We start from the raw sequence: 22,378 nt of genomic DNA on the forward strand, positions 1-22,378 counted from the left end.
AAAGAAGCAGTTAACTTGATATGATCTCTCGGCTATTCACTGAGGGATTATTTTGTTCTAGAAAAGGGAATCAGGCCACATAAAATCACTAATATGCATTTTTCCCCACTTATCTGGGAGCCATTAACCTATGTGTACCTAGAACCTTCTATACTTCTGTAGCATCAGAGGGCTACTTTTTTTGCTTGGTCTTTGGTCAGTGTATAGCTTGCTACAATGAGGAGAAATTAAATTAGTCTGGAATTCATTATTAAGTAGGCATCATCCTCTAGGAGTTATAATGGTACCCAACAAATTGAGAAGTAATATGGACTCACTGATTTTGAAAATTAAAACCCTAATCTACCAAAAAATTTGAACATGTCCATTAACTTCAGTGTGACTACTCACACACTCAAGAATGGGCTGCCAAAATGTTGCCAAATTTCCCAGCTCTAATACTGTAGTTAAATTAGCTTTGCATTAGTTTTAAATGTTTTCATGCATTAGTCTTTCCTACCAATGCCACAAACAAAACTGCAATTGTCTTCTAGGTGGAGATGAACAAACTGACTGCTTTTAGAGTGAAGCCAGGAATTCAAAGCGATAACATGACAGAAGTCAGAAAGTGATTATCTCAAGTTTTTACAGACTATTTGTATGTTGTTAGTTCCTTACATGCAAGTTCTGGAGGCTAGGATTATTAGACTATCAGTTAATCTAACTACCTGATTTGGTGCCTAAATTGGTGGAAGATAATTGTTCAAAATGTGCAATATTCAGAACTTTTCTGAAACAGGCCTACTTCCACCAGCAACAGAACTTTGCTGTTTTGCTAATATGTCTGATGTATATGGATAAAGGAAAAAGCCTTGGCAATAAAGGTTGGTTTGTAGTAATTATCATCCCTTATGTTCACTTCTTGTGTGCACGCACTTACTCTGTGTGTCTGTTGCATCCTACATCTTTTTTTAATGTAAGATTTGTATTTATTTTTTGTTTCAGATTTTAATTTAGGTGCTCATCAGGATATCAATCCAAAAAGTAGAAAAAGAAGAGAGAGAATTCCAGTAAAACCAACTCCTCATATAAAATCCAAATTAAATCTGAAGGGGCAGGAAAAAAGTGTAAGTAGTGTATATTTAGATACAATAAATAAACAAGATTTGAAGAAACTGCATAGTTAAATCTCAGTACAACTTGACCAAACAAAACCCCTTGGTTTTAATTTTGTTTTTGCATTTTTTAGTAATATGGAGATTTCACCTTCTATTTTAGCTCATAATGTAGCAATATTACTAGTATGGTATTGAATAAAAGGAATACTAAAGGACAAATCCTGCCTTGGTGTACTGGTCTCTTAAAGGCATTACTAACCATATGAGTCTGGTGCATGGATGTAGAGAATATTTGGGAGTCTGTACCAAGGAGGTGCACCTCTACATTCAGTGCTTATCTCTGTGGGCTTTTTGTGCAGTGGTTGAAGTAGTGAAGGGCTAAGATGGTGGTTGAGTGATTCAAAGAGTGAGACTCATTGTCCTTCACACAGTGAGAGTGCAGGGCTGACAGCCACAGCCTCTTGGGGAGTGCGTTGGTTTCTAGGATTTGGCCCTTTATAAAATACTATAGAAAAGGGATTAAGGTGACATGACAGTGGTTATGAAGAGAATAATTCATAATATATAATATTTTAAATCACTGTAGAGATCGTGATATATAAGCACAAAGTAGGAACAGAGCATTATACAGGGCTCTTTGTCCAGATGTTGCTATTTTAAATCACATGGGCAGTTTCATAATACATAAACCACATCACTTAAAGGCAAAAGTGATAGAATGAGTAAATCCTTTTGGTACTGTCCTCCACTGCATCTGCTTGGCTCTTCATGTCTACTAGCATCCCATCAACACTAAGCTGAGACAAGGACATCATTGTGGAAAGTTAAGACAGCATAGCTGTAAGTCACAAATGAGAGCTACGCTATGCCCAAAAGATCCAAAAGGAGTACAGACAGCTGTGGGTCTAGAGTGCTGGATATGCCTTAGTGAAGGACAGTATAGTCAGCGGCCCAGCAGATGTGTTTTTCATGGGCAAAGATCCTCAGCTGGAGCAAGCTGGTAAGTAGAATTCAACCTATTAAAAATTAATTGCTTGAGTGCTTTCAAACATTCCTGGCACTTGGTAAAAGGTAAAGAGACTTCAGTGGACTGATGCTAACGCACATCTGAAGAGGACGATCATAGTGGTGATGAAGCTGAACAAAGAAAAGATGGTGTAGTTTGAAAGTACAGTGACAAAATAAGTTATACCAATAAGAACATTAAGATGTCTGATGTGCATCAACAATGTCAAGATTAACCAATGTGATTAGGCTGGCTAATTCTAAACCTATTATTTTCAGATTTGACTTAAATGCTCTCGTTATCACTTTATCTCTTTCACTGTGCAAATCAATCTATGACATATAGTCTCATTTTTTTTCAACATTATCAAACCAAGGCACAAATCCAATTAAGCAGTTGTGATGCCAAAACCTGCGCTCCTGGCGAAATGCATCATGCAGCACGTCAAGGTAAGTGAATTAAAAAAGCATCTGAGCAGGTATCTGGTGTGTGTCACAGTTCATTCTTCCATAATAAACTATGTTCTCCCTCTCATTCATTTGTCAATCATAGTAACTAAAGATTATTATTTGCTGTATGTACGTGACACCAGCAATTTGCAATGTCTGTTGGCAAGAAAATCAGGTTAGAATGACAGAGTGAGAAATTAAGCAGAAGTCTGATGTAATTAGCTACAACAATCAGTGCTCTAATTTCTGATTTATTGTTTCCTGTTTTCCTGCTGCACTCAGCCCATGCATACTGTATGCGCTTCATATAGGTCAAACAATTGCCTTATCAGTCCTGGCAAACCAAGAGGTCAGAGTTAACAGTATTTATTTAAACATGCAGGATGCTTCCCGCTGCAATTAGGAAATAACTATTACTAATAGGCCTTTGGTACTATTTCCTCATTTATACAATTTTGTAAAGACTAGAGGAACAGAAGCAATAGGGAATTTAGATTTCAGACTCTTCTTTTTAAAATATCTCTTGAAGATGGATTTACTTGACTTGTAGCATTTTGTTTTGTCAAAATGTCCGGATTAGAATTTGGCATTTCTTAAAAACAATGAGCCAAGTCTTGGTCTCATTGAAATCAATGAGAGTTTTGCCCCTGACTTCAGTGGGATTAGGATTTGGCTCTATGTATCTGTTTTGGCTGCCATTTTCACATTATACAGAGTTCACGGTTTTTGGATGAGAGATTCCTCTTTGTAATCGAAGACTATTCATAAATTACTATTATACAATTGTTATAGATCCAGTATGAATGTAAGTGAAGGTTCACTTCAATTTGCTATCTTTATAGCATATTAGATTGAAAGTTTTACAACAAATATATTTGAGCATTTATCTTATTAGATTACATCTACGTTATTTAAAAAAGTGATTATTAGGGGAGCATCACAAGCTCAGAACAATTGGGAAAGTCCCATCCAACCTGGAAAATTCTGTATATTCTAAAGAGCCAACTAGAGTAACTCCAGTGAAATACTGGATATGAGGAACAATTGTGGGTTGAGAGTGTAAAAGATAGCCATTGACATCCATGGATTGAACTCCTGCTATGTAATTGGATCTAACCTTTTATAACCCTGATTCACAACATGTTATAACTGTGACCAGCACTACTGGATGTCACATCTTTACTACAGAAGGGCACTGAGCCAGGTGGTGGCAGGTTAAAGGAGTGATGGGTAGGAAAAAAGAACATGGGATTAATGGATGATGAGGGGGAAAAGAGTATGGAATGGATGGATTTTTTTTTAAGAGGTGTAGGTGGAAGTGTATTTTACCTAGGGAATGTCATGTGTATCACTAAGGCAGAACATTTTTGAGAGAATGTATGTTAAACATTTGGCAGCACATCACTGATCCTAGTTAACACAGAATGTCTCTTGAAAGTCAGCCTTTAGTTAAGGGGGAGCCATTTGGTGTGAGCGTTACTGTGGAAGGAAGATACTGAGATTTTACATTATTAGCCTATTTGCAATGGAGTTATTTAACCAGATTTTAACTGTTTTCTATTTTCAGCATTTCTACCTCCTTGTTAGTTTAAATGAAGCTGTGGGTGGATAACCAATCTTCTGTGTTTTTATTGGTCTCGTCTGTGTGTTTATTGGCTCCTTGGATTGTAAGCATTGATCCCATTAGAATAAATTACTCTGGATTTCCCTATAAAGTTTCCTCGGTGGATTAAACCCTGTGCTCACAGTATGAAATCTGTTTCCCCAGGGGGAGAAACCTCCCACTCTGTTCAGACTTCCCAAGTAGTCCTTTACCTGTTCTCTCAATAGCTATTTTTAAGTTTTTCCTTCTTTCCAAATTCTTCAAACTTATTTATTACTCTTATTTTTCTTGAAGTGCAATGAACACAATGATGCTAGTAAGGGTTACGATGTTGGTCAGGGTGAAATGAAAGTTATCCAACTGTTTTTCTTAATATTTTATAAAATGGACAAACACCTGAACTAAGAGTTTATATGCCAACTTTCAGTCAAGTTATGGCTGCTTTAAACACACTTGCAGCTTACTCCTGTTCCCACTGATATCAGTGGCAAAGCTCCCATTCACTTAAATGTGAGCAGAATCAGGCCCAAAAGATACTGATGTTAATGAGCCTTCCTATAATGAAGTTTGAGGCAGGATAGGGGGTACTAAGAATTCTGAGTTGATTTCTAACAAGATGTGCCTTCTAAAGGGGGAAAGCATATTAAAAAAGCAAGAAAAAACCCAACCTTCTGTAAAGTTCTGTAGGCAAGTGTACAATAGCCACTCAGTAGTTATATCAGAAATTCTTAAGACCTTATTTAGAAAGACAGTGTTTAACTTTAAGAAGGGGTTTAATTCTCACTGAACTCACTGAAATGTACATGCTGACTTAAACGTAAGCACATGCTTAAGTGCTTTCCTAAATCAGAGCCAGAATGAGGAACTATAGTACTGACTATAGCTGTGTTTTAAAGAAAAATTTAAAACTACTCTTCTTTCCAAATACTGGGTCTATTTTCTGCATATTCTATGTATTTCTGGACTCAATAAAAGGAATGAGTGAAATTTTTTTCTAATTGTAGAAGATTGATCAAAGTGACATTTCTATTTTTGCCTGCTGTTGAATTTTAATGTTTAATATATGTAACACTGATTGTCTTGACTTATTGACAGCTGATAATAATTAATAATACTTATTTCTTATGCAGCGCCCTTTGTCCAAATATCTCAAAACACTTTACAGACATTAACGGTCCCAGCCTGTACTCCCTGGACACCAAAGAGTCTCAGTAACTTTAGTAGGAGAGTTTGGGGTGAACAAGGATTGAAGAATTGGAGTTTAATTAATCCTTGCAATGCCTTTATGAGGTACTATATGTAAATATTATTGTACCTGTTTTGGAGATCTGAATACTGAGGTATGGAGAAATCGAGTGACTTTGCAGATATCTGAGAACAAGTTAGTGCCAGAGCCTGGACTGTAACTCAAGATTTCCAGTCCCCTCCTTTCGCTAATAGATAATTAATCTCAGATGAATACCTTTGCCAAATGTTCAGCTGAATGATGTGAATCAGCGTTGCTCCATTTAATTCAGTTTATACCAATTTACACAAGCTGATATAGTTCTAAGGGTAAAATGCACACTGGTGCAAAGAGGATATTAAAAGCATTCTGTACCACTTAAGACTAGGGCTGATCCAAAACTGTTTTTTGATAGCAAATTGGGGTTTTGTAATAGTTGGGGGGGTTTTTGTGTGTGGGGGGGTGATAAATGTCTGTTTTCCTTAGAAATTTTCTACATTTTTTTTAAATGAATGCCTGAAAACTGAAATATTTTGATTTGGATATGCCTGTGTGGTATCTTATGGGAATTGTAGTTTGGTTCTTTCATGCTTCCAGCCAGACTTGATTTCTCACGATGCACCATCTTCCCTCACCAAGATGAGAAACCATGGTGTGTTATGGGAGAGATAATCTGACCAATAAACTGACCTATAGAGGCTGGTAGCATGAGACAGCCAGACTTCAACTCACATGAGGCACCACCATTGTGGCATTTCTGAATTGAAATATTACAGTTTTCAGTTTAAATATTTTTATTTTTTTTACCAAATAGTCCAAATTTTCCACAGGGAGAAATATATTTTCTAATGGACATAAAACCTATGGTGAGATTTCCATACAGTCTAATGTGGAATATGAGAATCAGGGTGGCCATGAAGGAGTGATTTTGGATTAACAACAGATCCAGTACCCTTAATATCCCATGCAGGTAGGCAATTCAGCAGTCCATCCCTGTAGAGCAAAGCAAAGTTCCATAAGCACACGATTAAGAATAGGAAATATCTTTCACCCAGGTGGAATCTTTCAAAACAAAATACTGCTATCATTGTCACTATTGTTAGTTGTTACAATTCTTAAGTGGATAAATAACAGATAGAAATGACATTTGTATCCTAACATTCAAACAAACATATTCAGCCATTATTACCTTTACTAATCTGAACCAGAAATTGCAAGTAAACATTTAAGTCCCAATTCATCACCACATGTGCTTAAATACTGTTGCCTTCAGTGGCAGTTAAGCATACGTGTAAAGTGCTTTGCTGAATTGGAGCTTTAAATAACTAGGAATTATAATAATTTATCTAAAAAGAAATAAGTGGATATTAAATCAAAATTAATAATTCTACATTTACATTTATGGCCACTTGTTGAAAATGTAAATCTAATATCACTTTCAATATAACATTTAAATTAATATAAAAGCTATTAATTATTACACTAACATTAGACAGCCATTTATAGTTACATGACACTTCCGAATATCAGTATTATAATCTTTGTGTTAGAAGTGCAAATATCCTAATATTTATGCCCCAAAAGTTATGAACTCTTTGGTAGCCCACCTTTGAAGAGGGAAACTCTTGCTCACTTGCTGCAAAATATTATTGCTAATTTGTTTGCCAGTGAATATGGAGTAGAAAATAGAATTTCAGCCCAGCCCTCTTGGTTTTATAATTTAATACCAATATTACTTACATTATTAGTTTTACTGGTAAATCAAGGAGTAAGTTGCCAGAGTCCAGCTGTGACCTCAGGGCAGGAACTTTCTGCCTGCTGTCACCTTCTGACAGTTTAGGCTGTTAATTACCTCAATCAACTGGAATACAAGCACCTCTCTGTCTGCCAGCTGGCAGGCTCAGCCTCAGAAACTGGCAGCCTGAGAAGATTTAAAACCTGTAACAAAGGACTGCTATGTAAACAGTTTATTGTATAATACACAATGGCAACAGTAGACCCACATGAGTAATCAAAGGTAGGTTCTGCTATCGTGATTTGTTATGTTAGAAAAGATGTAAGTCCTTGTTTGGGTCTCATTCAGCCAGTAGAATGAAACCTGAGATGCTGAGGTGAAACTCAGTAGCAGCTGACGGATCTTAGACCCTTGTAATACTGGTCCCTAAATCCCAAGTATTTGAATTGTGAGGGTATGAGAGAAATACACTGATTTACTTAACAGATGAAAATAATAAGACAATACTTTAATTAGCTAGTGAGACAGTGGCTGCCAACCAAAATTGAAGTGCAAAATCATCTTTTGAAAAAGAATACCAGATCCCATGAGCATGAAGTGTAAAAGCTAGACAGTACCCACTGAGTTCTATAAGTGGCACAAACCTCCCACAATGCTCCCTTGCTGCAGTACATTATGGGAAACTTCTGTATTTGCATGTCAGAGAGAGATGTCAACAAAAATTTAGCCATGTCACTTGTAACTGGTTACAATGAGTATGTCTCTAACCAATTACAAAATCACAGTTGTAGCTGTAATGTAGATTGTCCCCACAGTCATCAAGTCTATCACCTTGTAAATCTAAGATGCATCATTTGAAAAGGGAAACCATAGGATTAAAAGAAAATCCTAAAAAAAAAGCCTTTCAGGAGAAATTCTGTTCTGACATTTTGGCCTGCATTTTCAGGTGTGTGCAAATTCCCTAATGTACACATCCAAGCTGGGAAAGCACTTATGTATCTAGGTATGTGCATACATAACCTGTAGTCTATACATCAGCAGTGCTGGATTTGTGTATCTAATTTGGGTGTGCATCTACTCAGTCACATCCCTGTTTGAAAATGTTTGCTATTATAAGTAGGCAAATGTGCATTGTTTGATCATTACAGTAGCTCTGCTGACCAGCAGTTGTAAATTATACCCTCATGGGGCCTTGAAGCTACGTATTCAAGAAAACTGATGAGAATTTTAGAATTGTAACCACTGTATATGGGAGCAGTCAACTTTAAACCACAAAGTAGGAAATAAGTGAAAATGTGACTTGTAGAAACAACAGTTGTAGTGGCTAATATTTCTGAGTGTCAACTGTGAAATATCATGTTTTATTTTCTCATTAGATTTTTAATGAGTTAAAACTGTCCATTCAAAAACTGGCATAATAGTTAACATTGCCTGGTTGGATATGAACTTTCAGGAAAAGCAACTACACCCATGTTCCTGCCAAGATGTCAAAATACTGTTAATTAAATCACCCCAAAAGAATGCTAGGTTTTTGTCGTTTACAACAACTCTTGGAAAGAAAAGGTTCAGCCTGCAGGAAAAGAAATGTGTATCAAACTATTCCATATAGAGAATAGGTGAGTATGAACCACAAAATTTAGATCCAGTTCTAAACTTCTCCAAATGCTAGGGGTGTAGTCCAGCCCTGTCTTTAATACAGAGTCTATATTTGCCTTCATTTTGGACCCAAATTCAAATAGCAGTCAGAGATTAGTCTGAATTGGAATACTGGATCTGAACCCCTTTGATCACAGGGGAAGTTTGAATCGAGAGAAAATATTGCAGCCGAAGACCCATCTCTATTATGAGCATGACAAAAATGAGTAACAGCAGCCTGAGAACACCCCTCTTCACCTACTGAGCAAAAGTCTACATAAGGGCCAAGCTATCCTGGAGTTCCAAGATAGGGACTCCCAAATTATTAAAATAAAATGAACCTGTAAACCACTTCGGATTATGAAAATCTTCTTGAGCCCCATCCTGGAACTCCCAACGTTCTCTAATGGCTGGGCTGTCAGAGCCTTGAGCTAAATGAGGCTCTGTCTTGCACTTTTTATTCAGGTCAAACTCCCATTGAAGTAAATGGACCAAATTCTGCTCTGTTACAATGGTGTTATTCAGGATTTAAACTAGTGTAATCAAAAGCAGAATTTGGTCTATTGACTTCCGTGTCTACAGGCCTAAAACCGGAATTTTCACATACATATAGCGTATTTTTTAGGCTTAAGAGAACATTTTCCATGCTGTTATCTAATTTGCACATGCAAATGGTTGTTCATAAATTCTTTGTTTCCAATTCTGAAGGCTGTCTTAAAAATTTGACCCCAAAATGAAATAAACTTCTTACAGGCGAGGATATGTCCTTACCCCTTCCTTAACCAGCACAGGGTAAATCTCTTAGGGATTCTCCTCTGTGAAGACTTTGGCAATCATCTTGACAGTTGCCTTTTCTGCAGAAATACTGGGCTCTGTTTAACTATTTCACTGCTGGTCCTCCACTCTAGCTGCTTGTGTTGCTATATCATGTTGACATTCCACTGAAGCCAACGGGAATGTCAGGAAGATGTACCTGGTATGTTTCACCAGCAGTTCAGCAATCAGTTAAACTGACTGGACTGGAGCTATTTTCAAGCAATTTTAACAAAAATTCTCATGGCATCTTTTGGATTAGAAGCAAAGCTCTTCTGTTTAATAGTGCTGGATAATATTTTGTTTTAGTTGGCTAGAAGAGCAGCAAATACAGAGCCAATGGCTCACTGGCAGCTTTTAAGAAAGTAAATCTATTCTGCTTCAATTATTATAGTTCTAATAATCCATTGAAATGCAAAAATATTTTTGTTTGGATTTTTTACATATTTTCCTGCAAGATAAGTGATCAGATTTCCAGTTGACTGCTGGTATCAGACTCTACATTTACAGTCAGCCAAGGGATTTCATTCCTTTTTTGCTTTCTACACATGGAAAATTCATTTTATTTTCATAAAAATCTTTCATTGTATACTTTATATATAACTAAAATAACCACAAAATTTGAATTTAGCAGGACAGGCCTTGTTTTTCATATGATGTCCTGGTATCCCAAGTACTACTTTTGGGATGCTTGAAATGTCCTGTTTTTTCATATCACTAAAAGCATTTAGGTTTTTTTAACAACATTTTTCTTCTAGACATTTTGCTGTACCAATATCAAATATCACTGTTTCAATCTTATCATATAGGGTGTGATCCTGTTCCCAAGGAAGTTAATGCCAACATTCCCATTAATTTCAGTGGGGCAAGATCAAATACATAGTACTTGTTCCATCTCTATTTTTGTTCAAGGCCAAAAGCTTGTCATAACTTCTCAGGTGACAATACTGTGGTATGAGGTGGGTTAGATGATGATCCCATCTAATCGAGGAAGAACTTCTGCTCTGGCCTCGCAGAGGTTTCAGAAGAAGTTGTGAATCTGGAGGCCTTTCTGTCCTTAATTTCCCTTTTCTTTGCAGTTGCCAGCACCATAGAGAAGAGGGAAGTGAAGGATAGATGGGCACAGGAGGAAGAAGCAGAGCTCAGACTTTCTTTGATCTATTCCAGGTGGAGCTTTTCTGACCCCAGGCATAGCAGATCAAAGAGAAGAATCAGAATGCAGATCACTTGAGTATTTCATGATCCTAAAAAATATTGCCACAATAGTTTTCCAGGTTTTTTTATTTTGAAAATATGCTCACTTTACATATAACCTGACATTGGTTATTACTGGAACCAGATGATCAAAAATTATTTATCCCATTATTTTATTCATCCCCTTCAGGAAAGAGTTATCTCTACAATTTCTTACTTGTTGTATATGTACAATTTAAAATAAAGAGAAAAGATAATAACATACGTATTTATATCTTTTCTAATAGAAATCTATTTTAAATACAGTGGATAGTAGAAAATTTTGTCTGCTGAATGGGGAAGTTTATAATTTCCTTCATAATTTAGGCTTTTATTTAAAAGAAAAATAAAAGTTATGTTCATAGCTCTAACGGTGGTGAGGAGAACCTTCTGAAAATGAACTGAATGTAAACTGATGCAGTATTGCCTTCTTGAATCGACAGAACTGAATATTTCAAGAACGGTAGAGCTGTATAAAGTGACTAAAGTTCAAATCCTAGTCCAAGTGCTCAGACTGCTACAAAAAAAAAATGCTGTGTGCTTCACATATATAGTTAGATAGCTGTCTGTCCCAAAGTGCTTACAGCCTAAGGCCTCGGTCCTGCAAAGATTTATTCATGTGCTTAACGTTATGCACTGTGTAGTCTCATTAATTTCAATGGAATATTTATTGATTTTGTTGGGATTACTCGCATGTGCTTAAATTTGCATATTGTATTAGCATTTGGAGGACAGGTGCATAGGTAGCAATGACTCAAGATTTGTCTCTTAATGAAAAGTCATAAGGGCCACAGGTTTTTCTTTGAGTTTTTCTTCTTCTAATGCAAATTAATGACCGCGCCCTCAATAAAATGGAGATCGTTACCATCCTGCTGGGTCATTGGCTCCTTTCTGACTCAGAAAGAAGAGGTGCCATCTACTGAATCATCAGCATCACTTCCTGAAATAGCTAGGCTTTCCTTGGAGATCTTTCATCCATATACTGGCCAGGCAAGATCCCACTTAAAGTATGAGATCTGACAAAATCATAATTTTGAATGCAATGAAACTTTTAAATGAACTACTCATGAGGAGTTATACTTGTTTAAAATAATGCATTAATACATTTCCTTTGTACTAAATAGGACTAGACTAGACATTTCCTTTGTACTAAATAAGACTAAGTAGACTAGAAGACTGACCTGAAAAGCTCAGTTTGGTACTTTCTTTGTAAAATAAAATGTTATTTAAAATCTGGAATTTTCCTTATCAGAACTCTTAAGTGTTGAGACTGAATAGAAGAGGAAGTGTTTTTGTGCCACTCATTACCCTCTGTAATTGTTCAGTGAATTTGTTACAGAATCTGAAGCCTCTCACCTCTGGGTTACTGATTTGAATCTGGTTCAGGTTGATGATGACTACAAGTAGTTACCTCTGATGCCATGTATGACATGAACTGGTTGTTTCAACCCAAAGCCCATTACCCTAAAAACAGGTTACAGAAAAATTCTATTAATACTTTTTTTTTATTTTTGTGCCATACTACAAACCTATGATCGTGACATTCTGCATAATAGCACTTACTAATAAACTTTGTCATCACAATCTATTTTTTTCTTTAAAAGACCACATTTCTATGAGCGCTGCCTCTAGCACTCACAAATTTTGGACGGTGTGTGTTTTGAAATCCAGATTTGAATTTTGTGTCTCAGGCTCATCTCCATTGTCTATTGGTATCTGTCTTCTATAATGAGAAAAGGGTACCAAAGACACTATAGAGACAGGGCAAATACCTCTATATTTGACTGTGAGTAAATCATAGGCTTTGTGTAACCCCAGCACATGCTTTCTGTTCATAATCCACAAGGGACATATGCAGTTTTACTGCAGTTCAGTGAATCCAAACATTTGACCAGGTAAAATTATTGGAGATGTCAGGGGAAAAGATGTATTTGCTGTTCCTACTTTCACCTCATCCCAGAACATAAAACACTGTAAATAAAAGCTAATCTTGGCAAATCAAGCGGGAAAAGTCAGAATCAAGTTGTCAGAGTAATAAACAGTCCAATACAACTGACAGTTCTCATTGTTAGGAAATAATATACATGTACATCAGCTGTGCAAAAGGATAGTAGGAGACTTTATAGTGCTGACTTTGGAAAAAAGAAGAATTAAAATCTGTGATTCTCTGTACTTTGTACAACTGCATTATGTTAAACTTCAAAAGGATGTCTTTTTGGGGGGGATTTTTCCTATCTATTTTTTCTCATGAAGCTTGGGACAGTTCTAGTCAACGTTTATTACTCCATGATGGACTGTAGGTACAACAGAGAGAGACTATAGCTTCAGAGATACTGATTCTTCTTTGGTGGAAACGACAGTTGTGACTGGAAATGGTTCAAGACTCTTGTATCTGTTTGTATCTTTGTCATTCAAAACATCATACTACAAAATAAACGAAGATTTTTCCAAAGTGGATGTAAATGTCATGACTGTGTTTGGTATCAAGACATATTTATGACAGATCAAACTCTTTTCCTCTGATGTTTTTGGACAGATTTTACAATCAGCAAGTTAAGCTAACAGAAGTTGTGAATTATATCTAACTGGAATGTATAAACAAAAGTTAAGCTTATGCATGCAAGGGAATATTGAAAAGTTTGAATAATGCTGTCAACATATACAGTGCCAATGTTTCCCCCTTCCTTTCCTTTATAATTCACTGGATTTTTTTTTCCTAGATAGATATATGTCCAACCAGGTATGTGTGTGTGGATTTATGCTTCCAAATGAAACAAAGCTGTGCAGTTGTTGTTCCCGAGCTCAACCACTTTGTGAAGCACTTTTTTTCCTGGTCCTCCTAGTGTATCTCCACTTTTCTGCAGCTATGCAGTACATGAAGTGCTTCAAGCCCAGTCTGTGTTTCTGTGTAAGTACCTAGAGAATACCAGTTTAATTTAGAAGCAGCACAGCTCAAGTGTTTCTTGTTGTTTGATATCATCACCTATGAAGTTCAGGTGATTACGTACACAAGGGTATTACAGAAAGAATGCAGTTTAAAAGTTTAGATTAAAGGAATCTCTCATGTTATTGATTATTTCTTGTATTGTAATACACAGAGCCCCCAAGCACAGTGAGGCCCCCTAGCACTAGGAACTGTACACACATACAGCAAAAGGCAATCTCTTCTTCTTGTAAATGAATTCGGGTTTTTTAACCATTGCAATGACACATGGAAATTTCAGTTTAAGCAGTCAAACTACAATCTATTCAGGATTGAGTTAAAGGCTACTTTGGAAGAAGGTGGGTGAGGGTGACAGAATCTGGCCCTGGTGAATGGCTGCATGCATTCATTTGAGATATGTCTGGTGAACTGAAACAAGGTGGGCAATGTGCAAAAAGGAAATGCTGCTATAGTATTTGGTAGTTAAATGTGAACCATATGCATGTGGGAGGCATTGTGCATATGGCCTGAGCACAGGACTGAGAGTAAGGATTCCTGTGTTCTGAATCTGGATCTTTTACAGACTCTCTCTATGTCGTTGGGCAACTAACTGAAGCTCTTGCTGGGCCTCATTTTCTCTATATTTAAAAATGTTTGTGGCAATACTGTACTTACCTCCCTCCTGGGGGTGCTTTAGGGATCATCAGTTAATGCTCGTACAACACTTTGAAGTTAGATTTTTGACATGTTTAAACAGAATTTAAACTTGATTAGACATTTATATAGATAATAAGAACATCCATGATTACCTCTGATGAGATAAAAATGTCTAAGGGGTATAAATGCTCATGCTTCCTGGCATAACTAACTGCCTGGGATTAGGAATGAACTTCCTCTATGGGCAGGTTATTACATAATTGCTTTTATGTGGTATTTTGCTCCTTCCTTTGAAGCATCTCATACCAGCGATTGTTTGAGCCAGGATACTGGACTAGACAAACTGCTGGTCTGGTTGGGCATGGCAGCTCCCATGTTGTGTTCCTGGGTCACCCTATTTGGTGCAGGGAAGTACATGTTGTACATCTCTGCCTCAATAAGGGCACCTATGGGCTCTGGGAGAGTGGGGGTGATATGTCTACTGTAAGCCTCCTCTAGGGGTTTTGCTGGAGGAAAACAGCTTTACTGTTTTACTGTTTCCCCATGGGGGCTGCATAAGTGTCTGCTGGCATAAGCTGCAGCAGGGATACCCTGAATCAGCTACTTCCCTCATTCATCCCAGTCCTGTTTATAGACAGGGGGAGGGATAGCTCAGTGGTTTGAGCATTAGCCTGCTAAAGCCAGGGTTGTGAGTTCAATCCTTGAGGGGATCACTTAGGGATCTGGGGCAAAAATCAGTACTTGGTCCTGCTAGTGAAGGCAGGGACCTGGACTTTATGACCCTTTGGGGTCCATTCCGGTTCTATGAGATAGGTATATCTCCATAATTTTTTTAATTTAGCCAGCCATCCCCTTCTCCTCCCCCGGACTTGTGGGGGAGGGCTGAACCCTGCAATTTCTTGGCAGAAGAGAAATTGTGGGAGCCTTGTATCATTGATTGCAATGTCTCTTTCTGGCCAGATTTGTTACCATCAGGGTCTGCGCTAGTGGCAGGCAGCACAGAGCCTAATGAATCTGGTCTGCAACGATCTCTGTAAAAGTATCGTCACCCAAAATAAAGTCCCGTTTCTAGCAAAAGCAAAAATGAAATCATTAGATCTTGGATTTACTGCTAATTAACAAGAACACTCCTCACAGAAAAAGTACCATTTTTTTCTTTGTCCTTGTAGCTTTTTAAATATATATATATATATAAGAACTTTGTTGAAATAAAGGACTGAGTATTTCTTTTAAGTTTGCTTATCAGACAGCTTGACTGACTTTTTTTTATTAAACCCATATTTTGCATTTCAGTGTCACATTAAATTCTTCATGTTCACTGTTTCTTCCTCTCTTTCTCTTTGTTCCCCACCTTTTTTTTTTGTATATATACACAAAGCAAAATAATCATGCATGAGAAATCCTAAAACTCTTCTGCTTTCCCTAAACAGCACCAGAGATTTACATTTTTATAAAGGGAGGGAGGGATAGGGGGAGAGAACACTAACACAGGACAGCAGTGAAATTACACAGATAAATTTTTGAGTGCTTTTATCTAGTAAACATCCTAATGATCAACTTCAAAGGCTGAAGCAAGAAGTCATTCCCTCTCTTGTGCCAGATTGAGAAAGAGTGGGCTCTTTTACATCTCATATGGGAGATATGAGGAGCCTTTGAATGGATCATTGCTTTTTATGAGTAGTAATGAGGTGAGAAGTATTCTAGTGTGTGGCACAGGCCTTCATTAAAAAGCGTGAAACAGAATGGCTTATGGTTAAAAGGAGTAATTTGTTCTAACATACTTGCTAAATTGTGCTGTAACCATGCCAGGTCACTGGACTACATTTTCCATAGGCTTCCCGAATGCATTTGTGTGCAATTATTCTGCCTGTACAGAGTTCAGGGATTTTTCCAAGGCTTGTGCTAACTAGTTGACAACACAAATTCCTTTACTGGAAACTCTTCTAAGTGGCACATTTAATGAGGTGTGGAAGAATCCAGAAATGTTCTAATTCTGCTTTTTGGGCCTACGTTTTCTCATAAAAATCAGAATTCTATTGAACTAACATTAATCAATGTAAATTGACAAAAATACCTACAGGATTTACTGGCCTGGTATAAAAAAATGCCGGTTCTGTCAAATTGTGCCATGCAACTCGACTATTTCACCTACACACAACAAAAACAATAAGGGGATATATCTTACCCCGCTTTACAAAGAGCAGACAGAATTTCCAAACCTATGTTCTCCAAATCCATATAGAGCCACTTAAATAAAACTGTCCTGATTTTCAAAGGAGCTGAGCAACCACAGCTTCCACTGAAGTCAGCGGTAATTTTTGGTGCTCTTCACTCAGGCCACCTTTACTTTGGTGCCTAAATACGAATATGGGAGCCTCATTTTTAGGCATCGAGGTTTTAAAATTGTAATAACATGAATAATGGTTTTGCAATTGAAAAGGCAACAGAGCTATCAAACTCTTCTCAGAGATGTGTACAGTCTCATTGTCCCCATTTTATAGATGACAAGATTACACAGCCTGTCAGTGGCAGAACTGGGAACAGACCCCATTCTATGGACTTCCATTCCCCTGTTCCAGCCAATACACTGCTTCTCACATTATATAAACATAATTTAGTTAACAGAATCTATGGAGAAAATAACTTTATCCCTTTTCATGCTGCTAAACGTATCAAGTATGTTGAGTGCATGTGGGTGTTCAGTCCCATTACATGTACCAGGTAGAGCTAACTGGGAACATATTATTACATGGTTTTTCTTTGGAAAAATGCCAACTAATTGAAAGTGAAATTGTTTACTGGAAAGGGGTGATGCTGACAATTTTCTCATTTTGGAAAAAAAATAGAAATTTCTGTAGAAAATGTTCAAATGCCTCTTTCTTAATATTTTCCAAATGAAAATTTCAGGTTTTTGGTTCAAGATAAAGTTTCATTTTGAAATTTAAGCTAAAAACATTATGAAATTATTTAAATGAAATTTTGCAATTGACCTGAACTGAAATTTCCAGGGGCAGGATGGGGAGTGGGTGTGTGGGGGGGGGAGGTGAGTTTGTGAAAACTTTTGAGGTTTTGACTTTCCATTCCCATTGGGATGGGGAAACTTTTTGAAATCTTAAAAATTTTCCTGAGATGGAAAATTGTTTCCTGCCCAGCTCTAGTACAATCCTGGCTTTCCAAAGATAAAGATGGGGAAAGAGAGAGAGAGAGTCTGGCAACAATCAAATTGCTAAAGCCACATTTAGGGCCAAATGCTACTCTCAGAATTTATAAGAATTGAATATGTCTAAATGAGGGGGAATTTGGCCTGAGTTAAAGTATGGATTTTTTTTCTTTGACTTATCTTTTTTATTATTTTTTTCATATATGAAACAGAACAGCCTGGCACATATTAACCACATTTAGCATAACAGAGAGAACACATGAAGACGAAATAGAACTGGGTAAAGGACACGTGAATATAAATCTTATCACAGTGTGTATCCCTCATACACTACTTAGAAAATGTACCTGAGAAATTGTCCGTTTCCCTACTTCATTATCAGATGAAGTAGGGACATAGACACAAGACCCTGGTGACGTCATATTAATCCGTAACTGTCAGGGTCACCCCTCACGGCCAAGTTTGGAAAGTTTTATTTTAAGACTCTTGTGGGAGAGATAGGAGCACAGGGCGAAGGAGTGGTTGGGCAGAAGCTTCTATGTGATCTGAACAATTGTTTTTTTATTTTAAACAGAGGATAGTGTAGCTTATTTCATCTTTAAACATTTAGCCATTTGCCCACAGCAATGTGTATATATTATACTGTATATTGTAGCAATAATAATATAGTACTTTGCATTAAGCTTCAGCTGTGGGGTAGATGTTTATCTACTTTTTACAGATTGAAAGCCCAAGTAGTTGGCCAAAAGTGAATAAGAGATCTGGACAGTGCAGGACTATGACTCCCAGTGTTGTGCGCTAACACATGCTCCCTTCCTAAACAAAGATATGGAAAAATATTCAAAGACCTCAATTTTTTTACATGCTATTAGATGTACCAGGATTGCAGTGGAGGGCTAAAATAATACATCTGACAATCTCTGCTACTTGTTCACTGAGGAGACTTGAATGAATATGACATGATCTTACTTTGTCTGATACTGAAAGATGTGTCTGGGATAAATAACAGGAAAATTATACTTTCAGATAAAATTATCCAGAACAGCATACATCCACAAATGCTGCAACCTCTTGGGAGGTAAGAGAATTTGTCTGTTGGTGTGTATTGTAAATTTGAACTTTTGAAATGGACTTCACTGGAATTAACATTTATGTCACAAGTAGTATGTTTAGAACTGTTAGCATTATAGAGGTTCTTATACCTCAAACAATGATGAATTTAAATGGTACCTTAAGATACCTCTATTCTATCGTGGGATGTCTTATGTACGCTTTGGTTCAGAATATAGGTCTGCAAAACAAAGTTTGGTTTTATTTCTGACCACTTTGCAAACAAGGTTTTCTATAACATAAATGGAGCTCTGGCATTACCATAAAAATGTATTATAAACACAAAAATTATTTCAAATTAATGTTACTAAATTTTTTTGTATTCTCTATCTTTTCCTCCAAACTGCAGGTTGACATTAAAAATAGGGTTTTTTAGATTTAACTTAGTGGATGCTTTTGTGGTTGAAAATGTTTCTTTATCCTGTTTCACTGTTGTGGCAGACATTAAAAGGTGGGCCTTGTGCTGTCCTTGGTCTTGAGTTGTGTGAGTTTGGCATTATAGGCATTCTACTGATCTCCTTTAGATATCATGTGATGTAGCTCATCTGAGAACCTTGGAGATGTGCAAGGATAGTGCAGGAGAGGAGGGCATGATGGGGGTCAGCAAGCTAGTAGTTTAACCAATATAATTAGTTATAGTGATTCATCAGGTTGTCTATACTGTAATTCTGCTGCTGAGTGAGTTTGCCCTCAAGGACCCTCTGCAAACTTGCTGAGATTAAAATATTTTTGGGACAACATAGCTAGTATGGTATAGAGGAATTCCTTTTATCTGTTTCAAGTAAATGATGCTCTGTTCATGAAAATGGAAAATTGACATTATTTGAGGTCCACTCTTAGGACACTGATCAGGTCCAGAGTGTGCCCAGATGTGTGGATTGGGGCTCAAAACCTCCTGCGTGAATCCTTTAGTAGGTATGAAGACATGAGTAGTTCTTTACAACAGCTGTATAGATAGCATATGGTTGCAATCTCCCTCTTGTAACACACAGAGTATGAGAGTCCCCAAGTGTTTCAGAAAGGAAGTTGTAGGAACCTTGAGGGGGTGAAGGTGTTTAGATTAGAAGGAGTTCTGTATTTTTCCTTTCCTGGACTTGCAGTTAAAGTGAACAGATTTGAATAACTTTGTGTTTGAATGGCACATGTTCTAAAATTGAGCAGCTTATTTCTTCACCTATTAGCATCCCCAAAGTGTGGAGCACAATGATAAAAATCAGTTATGTAACTAGCTAGAAGTGTTGAAATGGAACACTTTTCAATGGGAAATGGAAATAATTTAACAAGATTAAAGTACAATTTTCTAAAATATTTGTTCAAGCATCTAATACAAGAACAAGGTGGCCGTCAATTTAAAATTTAAAACTGATACAAGGTAATATTTTTTCACACAAGACGTAATTAGTTTGTGGAACTCAATGCCATAGGATATCACTGAGACAAAGATTATGACAATTCAAAAAAGCATTTCTCATTTCTATGGATAATGAGACCATCCAGATTTACATTAGACTGAACTAAAAATGTTTCAGAGCATAAGCCATCCTTTAACTGATGGGAACTAAGGGCTTGTCTTCACTACCAGGGTAAATTGACCTAAGTTACACTACTCCAGCTATGTGAATAACGTAGCTGGAGTCAATGTAGCTTAGGTCGACTTACCCCAGTATCTTCGCTGTGCTGCGTTGATGGGAGACACTCTCCGGTCGACCTATCTTAATCTTCTTGGGGAGCTGAAGTACCAGGGTCGACCAGAGAGTGCGCTGCAGTCAATTTAGTGGGTGAAGATCCTCTAAATCGACCCCCGCTACATCGATCTCCCCGTAGTGAAGAACAGCCCTAAGAAGAAACTTCCCTTTTGGATAGCTTATTCCATTATTGCTTACTTTGGTGATTCTAGTACTTTCTTCGGAAGCATCTGGGACTGGCCAGTGTTGAAGACATGATCCTGTTGTTGACTCAGATGGGCCACTAGTCTGATCTGGTATGATAATTTCTGTGTTCAGAACCTTTCAGATGTTAACTATAAACAATTTTATAAATTTGGACAGCACTAGGAAAGGAAGTTTAAATCTGGATCCAGCATGAAAGTTGGGAGATGTTGTAATAGCAATAAATGTACTGCCTGTGTCTTGTAGCAGCAGTGTGTAAGTGGTATTTATAATACACTGTTCAGAGTACTAACGCAACAAGAGTAAAATTCTGATCTGCTAAAAGTGAACTATAGTGGTAGTTGGTTGAGTTGTCACTTCCAGTAAAATCCCCATTATTCAAATATTTTTGTTTTTAAAATGCCTAAAGCAAAATCATTGCTAAAAAGCAATTAAGCCTGACCCTTCATCTTTTAATCCATGGTTGTGCCTTTGAATTGCAGCACATATGGTACAGTATGTTACAACCGGCTGCTATTTAGGTACCCTGAAACACGGTACTTAAGGTCAACAAAATCAAATGAGGACAGGGCAACAGTCTTAAATCTAAGGGATATATTCTCCTGTTTGTGGGTGAGTACAGCTCCATTATTATTAATGAGAGTTACATTCCTGTATACAGAAAAGAATATGTCCTTATCTATCTTGGTTATATGCTGAATACCAATAGTGTTCTTCATGCTGTCTGTTACATAGAAAAGAAAAAGTTCCCTGCCCCAAATACCTTGAAATCTAAAGTATACAGACAATACAGTGCAGGCAGAATACAATTATATTTGATATGTTCACCTTTGTCTGTAACTATTTAGTGTTTTTTTTCCAATTGTATTTATTTTAAATGCAAATATAAATTAAGGTCTGAAAAAAGTTGTACATCATAAAACACTTTTATTTTAAACAATTTTATTTACAGTTATTGGCTTCATTATGTAGCACTATGTAAAACATCATTTTTCACAAACATGGAGTGGGGGTGGGGCATAACTTAGTGAGAAGGTTCTCATTGTTAGGCACCCTTCAATAAATAATTATTTGAACCTACAGACAGTCTTTGGCAGCAGCACGTACTCTTTTTTTTTTTTTTTTTTTTTTTTTTTAATTATGGTTTTGTGAATGTCCTGCTAAAAGAGCTGTGATCTTTTACACATCAAAAGCTTGATCCTGCACCCATTGAAGTCAATGGAAGAGCTCCAACTAACTACAATCATGGAAGATGAGGACTCTACTGTATATACTGAACAAATTGTGTAAACAATACTTTTGAATAACTTATATGGGCTGATTAAGGGTTCTTATGTAAATTTTGCTCTTTTAGGAACCTTTTAAATCAGTATTTCTCTTTTACCATTATCTTTCAAACTATTTCCATATCAGGGCTGATTTGTCTGAAGTTTCCTGACCCTCTGCCAATCACAATCTAACCTTCAAAGGAAAGAGATAACCTCCCAGCAGGAAAAGAGGCAAAGCTAGTGCTCTTTTAAAACAAAGCAAAACAAAAAAGAAATGGGGGTGGGGGAGGGAAAGAAACCAATCAATGAAACAAACTCAGTAAAACTCAAGAAGAGAGTGCAAAACTGCAACTTTTGGGGGGGGAAGGGAGAGGAATGCAGACCAGAACTTACCAGATTACCTCTGTGCAGGAGAAGCTAAAGTGAGATCTTTGATATCAAGGTCCCATGAGTTGGAGGGACCCAGGTGCCTCAGTGAATAAAAGCAGTAGCAAGATAGGGTCGCCTCCAGTTGATGATTGGGAAGACGGTTTGGGGAACAAGGATTTATCAGCTTGGGACTTGCCTATGCTTCA

General features: G+C 37.1%; 1 protein-coding gene across 1 annotated transcript in view; it reads left to right on the forward strand.

Annotated features, from left to right (window-relative positions):
* The window catches only part of LOC101943579 (uncharacterized), a 236,867-nt gene that overhangs the window by 129,090 nt on the left and 85,399 nt on the right, over positions 1-22,378 (forward strand). The window contains exons 4-6 of the mRNA XM_065596643.1: positions 985-1,106; positions 1,877-2,097; positions 2,480-2,552. The gene's annotated coding sequence lies outside the window, so the exon portion shown is untranslated. The remainder of the gene's footprint in view (positions 1-984; positions 1,107-1,876; positions 2,098-2,479; positions 2,553-22,378) is intronic.

Source organism: Chrysemys picta, chromosome 5 (genome assembly GCF_011386835.1).
Source record: "Chrysemys picta bellii isolate R12L10 chromosome 5, ASM1138683v2, whole genome shotgun sequence".
Lineage (NCBI taxonomy): Eukaryota > Metazoa > Chordata > Testudines > Emydidae > Chrysemys > Chrysemys picta.